Source organism: Ursus americanus, chromosome 22 (genome assembly GCF_024610735.1).
Source record: "Ursus americanus isolate L20-20 chromosome 22, mUrsAme1.1.p, whole genome shotgun sequence".
NCBI lineage: Eukaryota > Metazoa > Chordata > Mammalia > Carnivora > Ursidae > Ursus > Ursus americanus.
The window spans coordinates 9554015-9566227 of record NC_142148.1 but is presented as its reverse complement, the minus strand read 5'-3'; positions in this window follow the sequence as shown (position 1 = coordinate 9566227).

Below are 12213 nucleotides of genomic sequence, written 5' to 3'. Positions count from 1 at the left end.
GCAAAAGTTTGAAATCTCTGTAAACGACAGAGATGAAAAGGTCGGCATTTAAATCTGTTTCCTTAACAGATGGCTCCCAGAGTGAGCCGAGATCAGAATTCGCTTTCTGGGCTCAGCCACTCTCCATAAAGCTGGTTGTGCGGTTTATGACATCAGCAGAGCCCCAGAGTGAATTACAGCTTATCCTTGTATTCACTGTGGTGCTATCTATTATGCTACTGTGTGTAATGTTGATTAGGAAGGTGTCTTTGATAGCTCAGTGGAGGAAAAAACGCTCGTGTTGGAGGGCTGAATTACAATAATGGTTAAAGACAAAGGTACATAAAGAGAGGGTTGGACATTAACAGCCTTTGCATTTTTGTGTGTCTGTGTGTGAGAAGGAGGAATACGATTAGATCAACTCATTAAAAAAAGGAGATATTCCCCATTTGTGAAAAAAGATTTTGCTATTTCCCCTTCCACCTTCCCACCTTGAATAATTCCTAATTGAGATCTACATATCTCCTTGATAAAGTCCTACCACTCACCTGATACTGGGTGTCACACACACATTTAAACCAATAATTTTTGAGACTTGGAAAAAAAAAAAGCTATCCATCATTCCTGGACCCCAAAAGTCAAAATAATAGGTCAAAGTTCATTGCAACAAAACCAGAAGGGATGGTCAACCTATTTTCTCCACTAAAATTTTACTGGGTTAGACACTGCTTGCAATAGCCATGGGTTGCTGCTGGGATATTTTCGGGGCAATAAAATTCTTCTAGAGATGGTATTTGTGTTAACATTATTTGACCTGGAAAAACTAAAGAGATTTAAATACTTGATGTAAGGACAAGCTTCTTCCATAAACTATAACAGTGCTTCTCAAATTTGGGGGTATACCAGATGCCTGGACCTTCTATATACTTGCTTAATCAGAGTCTTAGAGGGTAGAGCAGTGATACCTGTATATTTAACAAGCTCCTAAGGGGATTCTGATGCATTCTACCAATGTGTCATATTACCTCTATAGAGCTTCTTTGAGAAAGCCCTAATAATATCTTAGATGAATTTACCAGCTGTACTAGGATTTAGGGGTTACACCTGCCCAGTATATTAGCCACTGGGGACATGAAGTTATTTAAATTTAAATTTAATTTAATTTCTAAAAGTGTACGAATTAATTGTATTCAACTATTTTCGCCTACCAAATTAGAGATGCCTCCACATTTTGCTAATTCACAATTCTTTTGGACAGCACTGGGTTAGGCAGTAAACAAAACAGATGCCATTTCCACCCTCATAGAGCAAACAGATCAGCGATCAGCTCCTACTGCCCCCCACCCCATAAATGATAAGTAAACAACTACAAATTCTGTTTTATGAAGGAAAGCAAGGGCTGTGATCAGGACTGGTTCCATGATTTGTGGGGCCGGGTGGGAAATGAAAATGCAGGGCCCTCACTTGTTAAACTACTGTAGGGCCCTTCTGTGCAAAAGATGCACACTCAGCCCGACTATCGTAGACTAAAACCAAGGGGGGGGGGTGGTGGTGAAGGATGTCACAAATGCTTCTGCCAGACAGTGATGATCTGGGGAAAAGATGAGCAAGAGCTGGAAATGCAAAGTGGGCAGAAGATTTTGAGCAAAGGGAAGAGCCTGTATGAAGGACCCAAGGTGGGCAAGAGGACGGCCTATTCAAGAACCCGAAAGCATTCCAGAAGGATTGAGGGAGGGATGAACAGTGCGAGGCACAGCTGAACAGCTGGTCATGATAGAGTCCTTGCAGCTGGTGCCCGGTTGTCAACCCCACATCTCAGGATAAGCTCACTTTCATGGTTCAGCCCATGGACCCATTTTTTGAGTTCACAAGCATCCCTAACCATAAGGAATCCTTATGAGGCAGAATGAAATTCTACTTTTTATTTTTAAGACAAGAGAAGAGAGGAACAGGAAATTATTTGCTTTGAATCACAATCTGGTGCAGTAGCAGGTTAAGGAAACGGGCGAGAACGCGCTCAGCTCTGCGCACGAACCAGCGGCTCAGGGCCCCTCCGGGATGGAGGGCTGGGCGGAAGATTCGTGACGCTCCCAGGTGTCGGAGAGAAGCGTTGCCTTGCACATGCTACTTCCCGAAAAGGTGTTTCGTCAACAGAAATGCTGATTCTCTGGCTCCCTAATGCTATATTTAGAAGTGACATTTACATTTCCACAGATCAACAGCTCCGTTTGGATACAGTTCCAAGAGCTTTGTGCGGCAGTGAATATGCTGGCTTTTATTTCTCCCTGCTCCCCTTTCTTAGCTGTTGGGAATTAGTGAAATGAGGAGGCATCTCTAATTTGCTAGGCGAAAATAGTCGAATATGATTAATTCGTACACTTTTAAAGAGGTCACAGTGCAGTATCTTGACTTTCAAAAGGGCTTGGGGGAAAATTTACCCTACATTTCATTTTCTGTCTCGATCATTAGAAAAAAATACCTTTAGAGACTCCAGCGAAAGCATCCTCCAGCCCTCAGAATCTTTCTAATTTTGGGTGTGTGTGTGTGTGCTAATTTTGAATCTGAATTTCTGATACCATAGGGGACCTACTTATTGATAGTTCAAATTCAGAGAACAACCTCTTTTGTTCAGCAGTAATCCATTATTTGGTTGAGGCTTCATGTCTATGGTATGTATGTGCATATTACCTTGTGTCTGATAGTGTTCAAATAGTCTAAGTATTACCTTTTGACATATTTCTGTCTTGACAAAGTAGTTCTCACAGCTATTGATAACAAAGGAAAGGTTCAGATATGTTACTTCCTTGTCAAGAGGGTTGAAAAACCGGAAAGGTAAAGGTAACCATTGGCACCCATTAATCTATAGGATTATTGACCTACCTTTGGTACTAACATTCTACAGCCTTCTGGAACCTGATCAAGGGACCCCATAAAATTATGAGCATGTGTAACCATCAGAGGGCAGTGTGCACTCTTTCCAAGAGCCCATAAAATTATATGTTTCGCTGCCATAGCTAAAAGGATTTGTCTGGCAAAGGGCAAACCCATTAGGCATAAACATGCAGCATTTTTTTTTTCTCTTGCTTGTCACAAGGGAAACAATGACTTGAAAGTTCTGATTAAACCTGCAAGATTTCCAGTCTAGTGTATGTCTTCAAGCATGTGTTTTTCAAAGTTTTTAAAAAAATTTATTTATTTTTATTTTTTTTTATTTCCAGTGGTGCTAAAGAGACATGAGTTAGACCTGGGATAACTTTTTCCGGACTTTGGCAAGGAAAGCTCACTTGAATGTTGGCATTGAAGCTCTCATTAGAATATAGATGATCACTAAGTAATAGGGAAGTCTTTATCGAACATTGAAAAAAAAATTGTAAAAGAAAAAAAAGTGCTGGAAGGTTCTGTCAACACCTGCCAAAACCTAATGCAAAGATGGGGAATTAGTGGATTACCTTTTCAGGCCTGGTTTTTCTGAGATGCATAAGAAAAGAAATCTCTGTGTATGTGACTGTTGGTAGGCCAGTAGACAAAGGCCAGAGAACACATTTGTACAAACCTGAGTTTTCGCATTTAAAATATGGTCCCCTGTTACTTTGTAGAATACTAGAATTTGATTCATCCGTGGGCATAAAATCATCCTGTTGGGAAGTGGACCTGGAATTGGCGAAATTACGATTGTGTCAACACAGCAGCCAACCTGCCCCCCCCCCCCCACTCCCGTTCAGGCGAGAGACTGGGAAGGAAGGGTCTGGTAGACTTGTCTTTCAAAAAATTCAGCAAATAAATTGTTTGCTTTACAACTGCCAAGCATGGCTGTGGCTGGCAGCGTTGTTTTTCTGCTGACTGCGACAGATTGAGCTCTTCTGCCAGAATTTCTCTAGAGGGCAGTAAGGATTCGAGGTTCTCTGCGTATTTTTCTGAAATGACGGATCATCGCTGTGCAGCTGCAACGTTGGGGGGGAGCACAAGCTCCTGGCCAGAGCAAGCTGCCGAGCACTCCAGAAAGGAGCCACCGCTGCGTCCTGTTATGTCCTCCAAGACGATATTTTGTGACAATTTCCTGCTTTTCAAGAAGAAATGTCTGGATTTGTTAATAGATAGCTACGCCTACAACATACATGTATTAATGGTCTTAAAAATTAAATGGCTCCTGGGATGATGACTTGCGGGCTGGGTAAAGCCGGGAATCGTTCATCCAGACGGCATACCTGGGAAAGAGAAATCCCGATGACCCAGGGGTCCCCAGCCAGGGGCAGCGTTGCTTGCAGGGGACATTTGAAGACATTTTTGATTGCTACAGCTGGGGGATGCTGCTGGCATCTGTGGGTAGAGGCCAGGAATGCTGCCGAAGAGGCTGCAGGGCTCAGGACAGCTCCTACAACAAAGAGTTATTTGGCCCCAAATGTCAATAGTGTGGAGGGTTGGGGCTCCGGAGAGAGACAATCGGGTAGCCAGGAAGGAAATGTGAAAACCGATCACAGGGAGCTAAGGAAAAGCGAGTTTTATTTTCAGTGTGTTAGGCTCTGAAGATGAAAAGCCAGGAAGTCTGTCATATTCAGAACTGTTTTGTGTGTGTGTGTGTGTGTGTGTATGCGCGCGCTTCCTAATGAAAGCGTTAAGTTCTGAGACCCAAGCAAATCTGAGCACACTTGGCAAGAGGGGACATTTCGGGGGATTTGCCGAGCGGTGGAAAAAGCCCTTTTTTGTGCTGCTGTGAACATGGGGTGGGTCTTCGCTGCCGTTCCCTAGAAGCAGGGCCTTCAGACACGCGTGTGTTTTGCACGGCAGGTTCAGCTGATGAGCCAGTGGGAAGGAGATCCTCCAAATGGATCTTCTGCAAATGGCAGACCCTGGTTGGGTGTTTCTACAGCCATAGTTCCGAACCAGGGGTGACTTTGTCCCGAGGGGAACATTTGACAATGTCTGGAGACATTTTTTGTTGTCACAAGTCGGGATGGTGCTACTGACATCTCTTGGGTAGGAGGCCAAGGACGCTGAAGACCCCACGACACACAGGACAAAGGCCTCCACTCCCCCCAGTACAGAATTTGCGGGCCCACAGTCTCCATAGCGCCAAGGAGGACGAAGCTTGCTTTATGGTTCCTGGCCCCATGCAACATCTCATCAAACATTCGCCTTTCTTTCCTACCCCAGACTCCAGAGTCTCACTGTTGTGAAAATGTCCTGTCCTCAAACATTCCGCAGAGGATCTGGTTGGAGGGGCCAAGTGTGGGAGTCGCATGCCTGGAGTTTGTAAGGCGGAGTCACGTGTGGTGGTCAGGCATTGAAAGGGACAACTCTGTGCCCAGAGGTGGGCAGTTAGAGGAAGAAGCAGGTTGAGGACAGTGGTCTTTGTAACTCACTTAATTTTTAGAAGGCCCAGGGCCAGTCTTTGCAAGAACCGGAAGGCGACATGTCTTGACAGAAATATCAAGAAAGAATGAACGTGATAACCTGTCAACAGACAGGCAGGAAGAATAAAGACCACAAGAAACCGGGGTAAAAAAAACTTGCCGTCGGGAGTTGCCTGAAGGGTGTTTGCTTCATCCTGAGCTGCTTTCTACTTTTCGTCATGGGCCAGGCCTGTTGTGGCAAGGGAGGCTGCTCTCATTTGAACCAGATACCAGGAGGCTAAATCTCGTCTAGGAGACATTAATCCCTAGGCCAGTCCACATGGCAGGTGTGTGGGACAGGACCTGTCCACGCTGTGAACAGCTGTGTGGCAAGTGGGGGGGGGAACTTTCCCCACAGGCACACATGCAGAGTGTTTCTGTCCTTGGAAAAGCCACACTAGGGTAGCCCAGCTCATGGTGTCCGAAGGCTAATAGGGGGAGTAGTGTCTCATTCAGTCATTCAGCTGCTCCGCAAACACTGAGGATGTCTCATGAATAAGGCAAGGGCTTGTTGAGGCTTGGAGGTTAGTCAGACAGGAAATTTGTCCTCGAGATGACTGCAGATGGGTGGGAAGTCCCAGAAATATCACGTGACCAGCAGGACTCCCTGCTTCTATCAGTAGCCCCCCCCTTTTTAAAGATTTTATTTATTTATTTGACAGAGAGAGACAGCCAGCGAGAGAGGGAACACAAGCAGGGGGAGTGGAAGAGGAAGAAGCAGGCTCCCAGTGGAGCAGGGAACCCGATGCGGGGCTCAATCCCAGGACTCTGGGATCACTCCCTGAGCCAAAGGCAGACGCTTAATGACTGAGCCACCCAGGCGCCCCCTGTAGCCCCCTTTAAACCATGTCTGGTCACATCATGGGTCTGCACTGCATCGTTATCTCACTCCAAATAAACACGATAGTCTGAGTGATGCCCTGCCCAGAGTTGGCAGCCTTTGTCCGTGAGGGGCCAGAGAGCAAGTGTTTTTTACTTTAGGGGTCATATGGTGTCTGTGGCTACCACTCAATGCTGCTGTTATAGGTTGAAACAGTATAGAGACAAAGGGGCATGACCACCTTCCAATTAAACTTCACCTATGGATGGTGAATTTCATGTAATTTTCATACCATAAGTTATTATTCTTTCCTAATTATTTTCAGCCTTTTAAAAATATACAAAGCTTTGTTAGCTCCTGAACTATGCAAGAACAGGCAGTGGGCTTGATTTCTGTCTACCCCTTACATAGAATATTACGAGAGGGAAACCCTATCCTCTCCAAAAGGAATCCCACAAATTCCCATTTTTCTGTCTTTAAGATGAAACATATCATCCCGAAGACTTGAGAACTTGATCATCACTACAGGAATTGGTCTGCTAATACCTGACTTCTTGGCTACACCATCTCTGTTGCTCCTACTCAGCCCTGCCCCCCCTTTTCTTCAGCCCTGCCTTTTGAAAACAGCTGTGGACAGCACATAAATGAATGGGCATAGCTGTGTCCCAATAAAACTTTATTTATAAAGAGAGGCAGATGTGGCCCACTGGTCCTGGTTTGCTGGCCTCTGCCTTACACAATATAAGCATGCCATCTCCCCCATTTCTGATGTATCTTCTACCTCTTCTTCTAATTTGTTCTGTCCCTACAGGACTTCTGCTGCTCCCCAGGCATGCCAAACATGCACCTGTCTCGGGGCTTGCCACTTGTTACTGCAATGGCTTGGACACCTCTTCCCCAGCCGTCCCCATGGCTCACCTCTCCCTGTGTTCAGGTTCATCTGTTGCTCCTCAGAGATGTCTTTGTTAACTAGTCTACCTGACAGCAAGGACCTTCGTCCTGGTACACACCATTCCCACACCCTGCTTTGTTATTCTTCATGGCATTTCTTGTCATGTGTTTTTAATTTCAACCTCTCCCCTAGGATGAGAGTTCCATGAGGGAAGGGACTTCTTAATTTTTTTTCCACTGCTATCGTATCCAGTGCTTAGAAAAGTGCCTGATATACAGTAGGTGCTCAGCAAATAATAAGAATATTTACTGTTTTGCTCTTTGGAATCAGATCGCAATCTCTTGTCTTAACCCACAGAGGGGATTTAAATTTTCTTTTGTTTAAAATGTTCACCTGTTTGGTCTTTCTGCTCGGGGAGGCAGGGGGACGTTCTGTGGTAACAGTAACAATGGCAATGTAACACAAGCCACAAATGCAACTTGAGATTTCCCGGCAGCCATATTAAAAGAGTAAAAAGAAAAAAGGGAAATTAATTTTAAGGATGTATTTTATTTAACTGAATAGATCTAAAATATAATATCAAAATGTAATCAATATAACAAAGTTATTTATGAGATATTATTCACCGTTTTGGATACTAAGTCTTTGGTACTAAAATCCACTGTGCATTCCTACTCGCAGTGATTCTCCAGTTGGATAAAGTCACATGTGACATCCTCGCTCGCCATATTGGTTCTCGGCTGCTATGTTGGACAGCACGGGACCATAATGTTGAGTTCAGGACATGAGACAGAATAGCGCCCCAGTGACTCATAGCAGTGCTTCAGGAGCAGCTAAACACCTGATTTTGGCCAACCTTCATTGTGTTTTAGTCTGCCAAAGTTTTGGGATAAACCATCACTACCAAAATTTATTGGTACTCAGGGGAAAATCAAGCTTTCTGCGGCATAATGCAACACCATAAATTAAAACAAATGCTTTTAAAAAATTATGATGTTACATCATGCTTTGATGTAATGTAATGTGACAGGTTGTAATTTTTATTTTTGTAAGATTTCCTCCATGTAAAACAAGAAGTGAATTTTCGCTGCCCAGGAGCTCAGAATCCTGGCCACGTTTCAGTTGGCCACCGTGGTGTGTCACTGCTCATAGGAAGAGGTAGCAGTTTCCGGCTGAGGCCTTAGTCCTATTTGCGTGGCCCTTGGATGGTCCATTTGGATTCTAGATTCATTCTAAGAATGTCCCTGGGATTAAGAGGAAAATGGAGAGAGGTCTTTGCAGTCTAATCCACTCTATGGGGTTATATCTTTTTGAAACTGGAGTCCTCATTGGTTCATGTGTCATGACTGGCAAATAAATTTCACCTCAAATGCAAACTGAGATTGGTTTTTCATGGTTGTTTGGGGTCCTGTGTTAAGAAAACTTCTCAGTCTCTTCAATAAATGGTGCTGGGAAAATTGGACAGCTACATGCAAAAGAATGAAACTTGACCACTCTCTCACACCATACACAAAGATAAACTCTAAATGGATGAAAGACCTCGATGTGAGACAGGAATCCATCAAAATCCTAGAGGAGAGCATAGGCAGCAACCTCTACGACATCGGCCACAGCAACCTTTTTCAAGACACATCTCCAAAGGCAAGAGAAACAAAAGATAAAATGAACTTGTGGGACTTCATCAAGATAAAAAGCTTCTGCACAGCCAAGGAAATAGTCAAAAAAACTAAGAGGCAGCCCACAGAATGGGAGAAGATATTTGCAAATGATACTACAAATAAAAGACTGGTGTCCAAGATCTACAAAGAACTTCTCAAACTCAATACGTGAGAAACAAATAAACAAATCATAAAATGGGAAGAAGATATGAACAGACACTTTTCCAATGAAGACATACAAATGGCTAACAGATACATGAAAAAATGCTCAAAATCATTAGCCATCAGGGAAATTCAAATCAAAACCACACTAAGATACCACTTTACACCAGTTAGAATGGCAAAAATTGACAAGGCAGGAAACAACAATTGTTGGAGAGGATGTGGAGAAAGGGGATCCCTCCTACATTGTTGGTGGGAATTCAAGTTGGTACAGCCACTCTGGAAAACAGTGTGGAGGTCCCTTAAAAAGTTAAAAATTGAGCTATTCTATGATCCAGCCATTGCACTACTGGGTATTTACCCCAAAGATACAGACGTAGTGAAGAGAAGGGCCATATGCACCCCAATGTTCATAGCAGCATTGTCCACAATAGCCAAATCGTGGAACGAGCCGAGATGCCCTTCAACAGATGACTGGATTAAGAAGTTGTGGTCCATATATACAATGGAATATTACTCAGCTATCAAAAGAACGAGTTCTCAACATTTGCTGCAACATGGACAGCACTGGAGGAGATAATGCTAAGTGAAATAAGTCAAGCAGAGAAAGACAATTATATGGTTTCTCTCATCTATGGAACATAAGAACTAGGAAGATCGGTAGGAGAAGAAAGGGATAAAGAAAGGGGGGTAATCAGAAGGGGGAATGAAGCATGAGAGACTATGGACTATGAGAAACAAACTGAGGGCTACAGAGGGGAGGGGGGTGGGGGAATGGGATAGGCTGCTGATGGGTGGTGGGGAGGGCACGTATTGCATGGTGCACTGGGTGTTATACGCAACTAATGAATCATCGAACTTTACATCAAAAACCAGGGATGTACTGTATGGTGACTAACATAATATAATAAAAAATATTAAAAAAAAGAAAACTTCTGAGGGTGCCTTTAAGGTAGGACCTTATTAGTATCTCTAAGAGAGTACCATATTCAATCAGCAATGTTTGCCGTGGGCACGGAAAAGGGTAGTTGCAGTTTATAAGCTGTGGATGTGACCTTCCTGAATGAAGGTGTCTGTTTCCTGCTTCTGCGATGGGCACAAAGGAGGAGTTTCTTTTTCTAGGGCAGGAACAGTTCCAAACTGGGGGCGAAGATCCTCCAAGTGGTTGAACTCAGAGGTCAGCTTACCTGAGGCCACTCGCTTCCCTGGGAAGCTAGAACTGTGGTCAGTGCCTTGGTGAGCGTGTTGCATGGGAAACAATGCCCAGTGCTAAAGTATGGAAGCTAAGGCTGGGATGAGCGCAATTCTGCAAGCCAGTGGGAGTGAGGGAAGAATGGCTTGTTGTATAAAGTAATTGGAGTAAGCGATTCTGACCTAGAGAAGGAAAGCTGGTAGGGCCATGGGCTTCAGCTCATGGTAATCCAAATTATTTTGTAGCGTCTGCTAGGAGCTCTGTGTTGGAGGGGTGTTGAGGTTGTGTGAAGATTTAGGGAGAAGGAGTCCTGATTTATTGGTAACGTCTGCCATGAGCGTGGAAGCTATGCAAGCCGGCACGCATGCTACATATGTACCATCCCTGAGTCGTGACTTGTTAATATCTCTTAAGGGGGTAGGAGTTATACAGGAAAGCACATGTGTTATATGGTAGCAAACTCTAATTTAGAAGCACGGCATCGTGATGGCTTAAATACATTCTCTGCTTGTCTTTGCGGGGTGCATGTTTTATTTTCTCCCTTTACATTTATTTCTATATTCTTTGTCCCATTAACAGATGCCCATTAATTGTCTAGGTCTGTGCTGGGGTTCAGCCATATTCATTCAGTAATAACAAATCCCCCAAACCACAAGCCAGACAGTGGTAAATGCCGTCAAATAGGTGGACGAAAAGGGCCTTGGGAGTCCAAGAATGGCTTCATGAGGGAGGTGGCATTTGGATGGAGTATTGAAGACTGGGCAGATTTTCAACATGTGGGAATGAGGGAAAGAGCATTTGGGTGGAGGGAACAGCACAGGCAGAGAGGTGGTGGGAGGAGAGCTTGAGTGTGTGTGGGAAACAGCAAGTAGGGAGTTTTGCAGGTGTGAATGAGAGAGCATAGCAGGGACAGTGAGAGAGAAGGCTGATGAGGTCAAGTGGGTAGATTCTGGGGAGCCTCACATGCCACACTAAGGAACTGGGACTTAACAAACCAACTGCATTGATGAGATGGAATATTCAGTAGCTTCTGGAGTGAAAGCTCGGGGAGGCACCAGGTTGAAACTTCTGCCACCTGGCATTCCACCGTCATAGCTGAAGTTTTCAGAGCCTAAAAAATTGTAATTTTCAAGAGCCCACAAATGTGTGACAGGAAAGTGTGATATTAATTTTGGAATGTTCCTCTTCCTTTCCACGTTCCTTGCCTGCTAAAGAAGACCCTGGCTTGGTTCACTTCTCTCTTTTCCCCTTTCCTGCCCTTTGAAGAGTGCCTTGTGTCACGTGGATCTTTGCGGTGGAGAATAAAGAGGGAAAAAGGAGGGAGGTAAGAACAGGTGTCTGAGCGCTTGAACGGCAGAAGCGTCCCAGCGTGGTCTGGAGCGTGAAGCAGGGCTGCACCAGGCAGTGAGGGAGACAGGACAAATATTTAGATGGTTAGCTAAGAAATACAAGTGAAGGGCTGGCATGATTCTAGAATCTCTTTTGCTTGAGTGAAGCACGTTCCTTTTAACTGTGACACAGATCGGGGACTGCACGGGATGGGTCCTGGGTCTTGCTTTGGAAGCATTACCAGTGGAGGTCCCGCGCTCCACACTTTACATTCTCATCGGCTGCTAGGAGGACTCTTGTCTCATACAGGAGTTGGTTCTAAAGTCCTCACCAGAGGGAAACTTCTCATAGAGTCGAAACTACCCCCACAAAATTTCCAAACTATCATATAAAAACATGGCGTATTTATTTAAGTGCAAGTGAGCCAGGCCCTCTACCAGGTTAGTATGGATCCTAACTTCTCTGGGGGACTCCAGATGAAAGAGTTGGCTTGCATTTAGGGGCCATGTTGGAGGAAAAATGTGCACCGAATCTATGCTCAGCAAGATGAGGTGCTTACCTGTGGGAAGGACACAGGGGTGAATGACAGAGGGAGGCTCAGATTTAAATCCCATTCTCACATCGTCTGGGCACACACTCCCTGAGGGAAACAGGGACCAGGCTCGCCAGCATGCATGGATTTCTTCCCTTCTCTCTCTCTCCGCCTAGCATATACCGTTGATTTGGCAGGAGTTTAAGGCACGTAGGATGTGGCTTCATGAATCGCCCAGGATGGCTTCATAGGTCTGTGA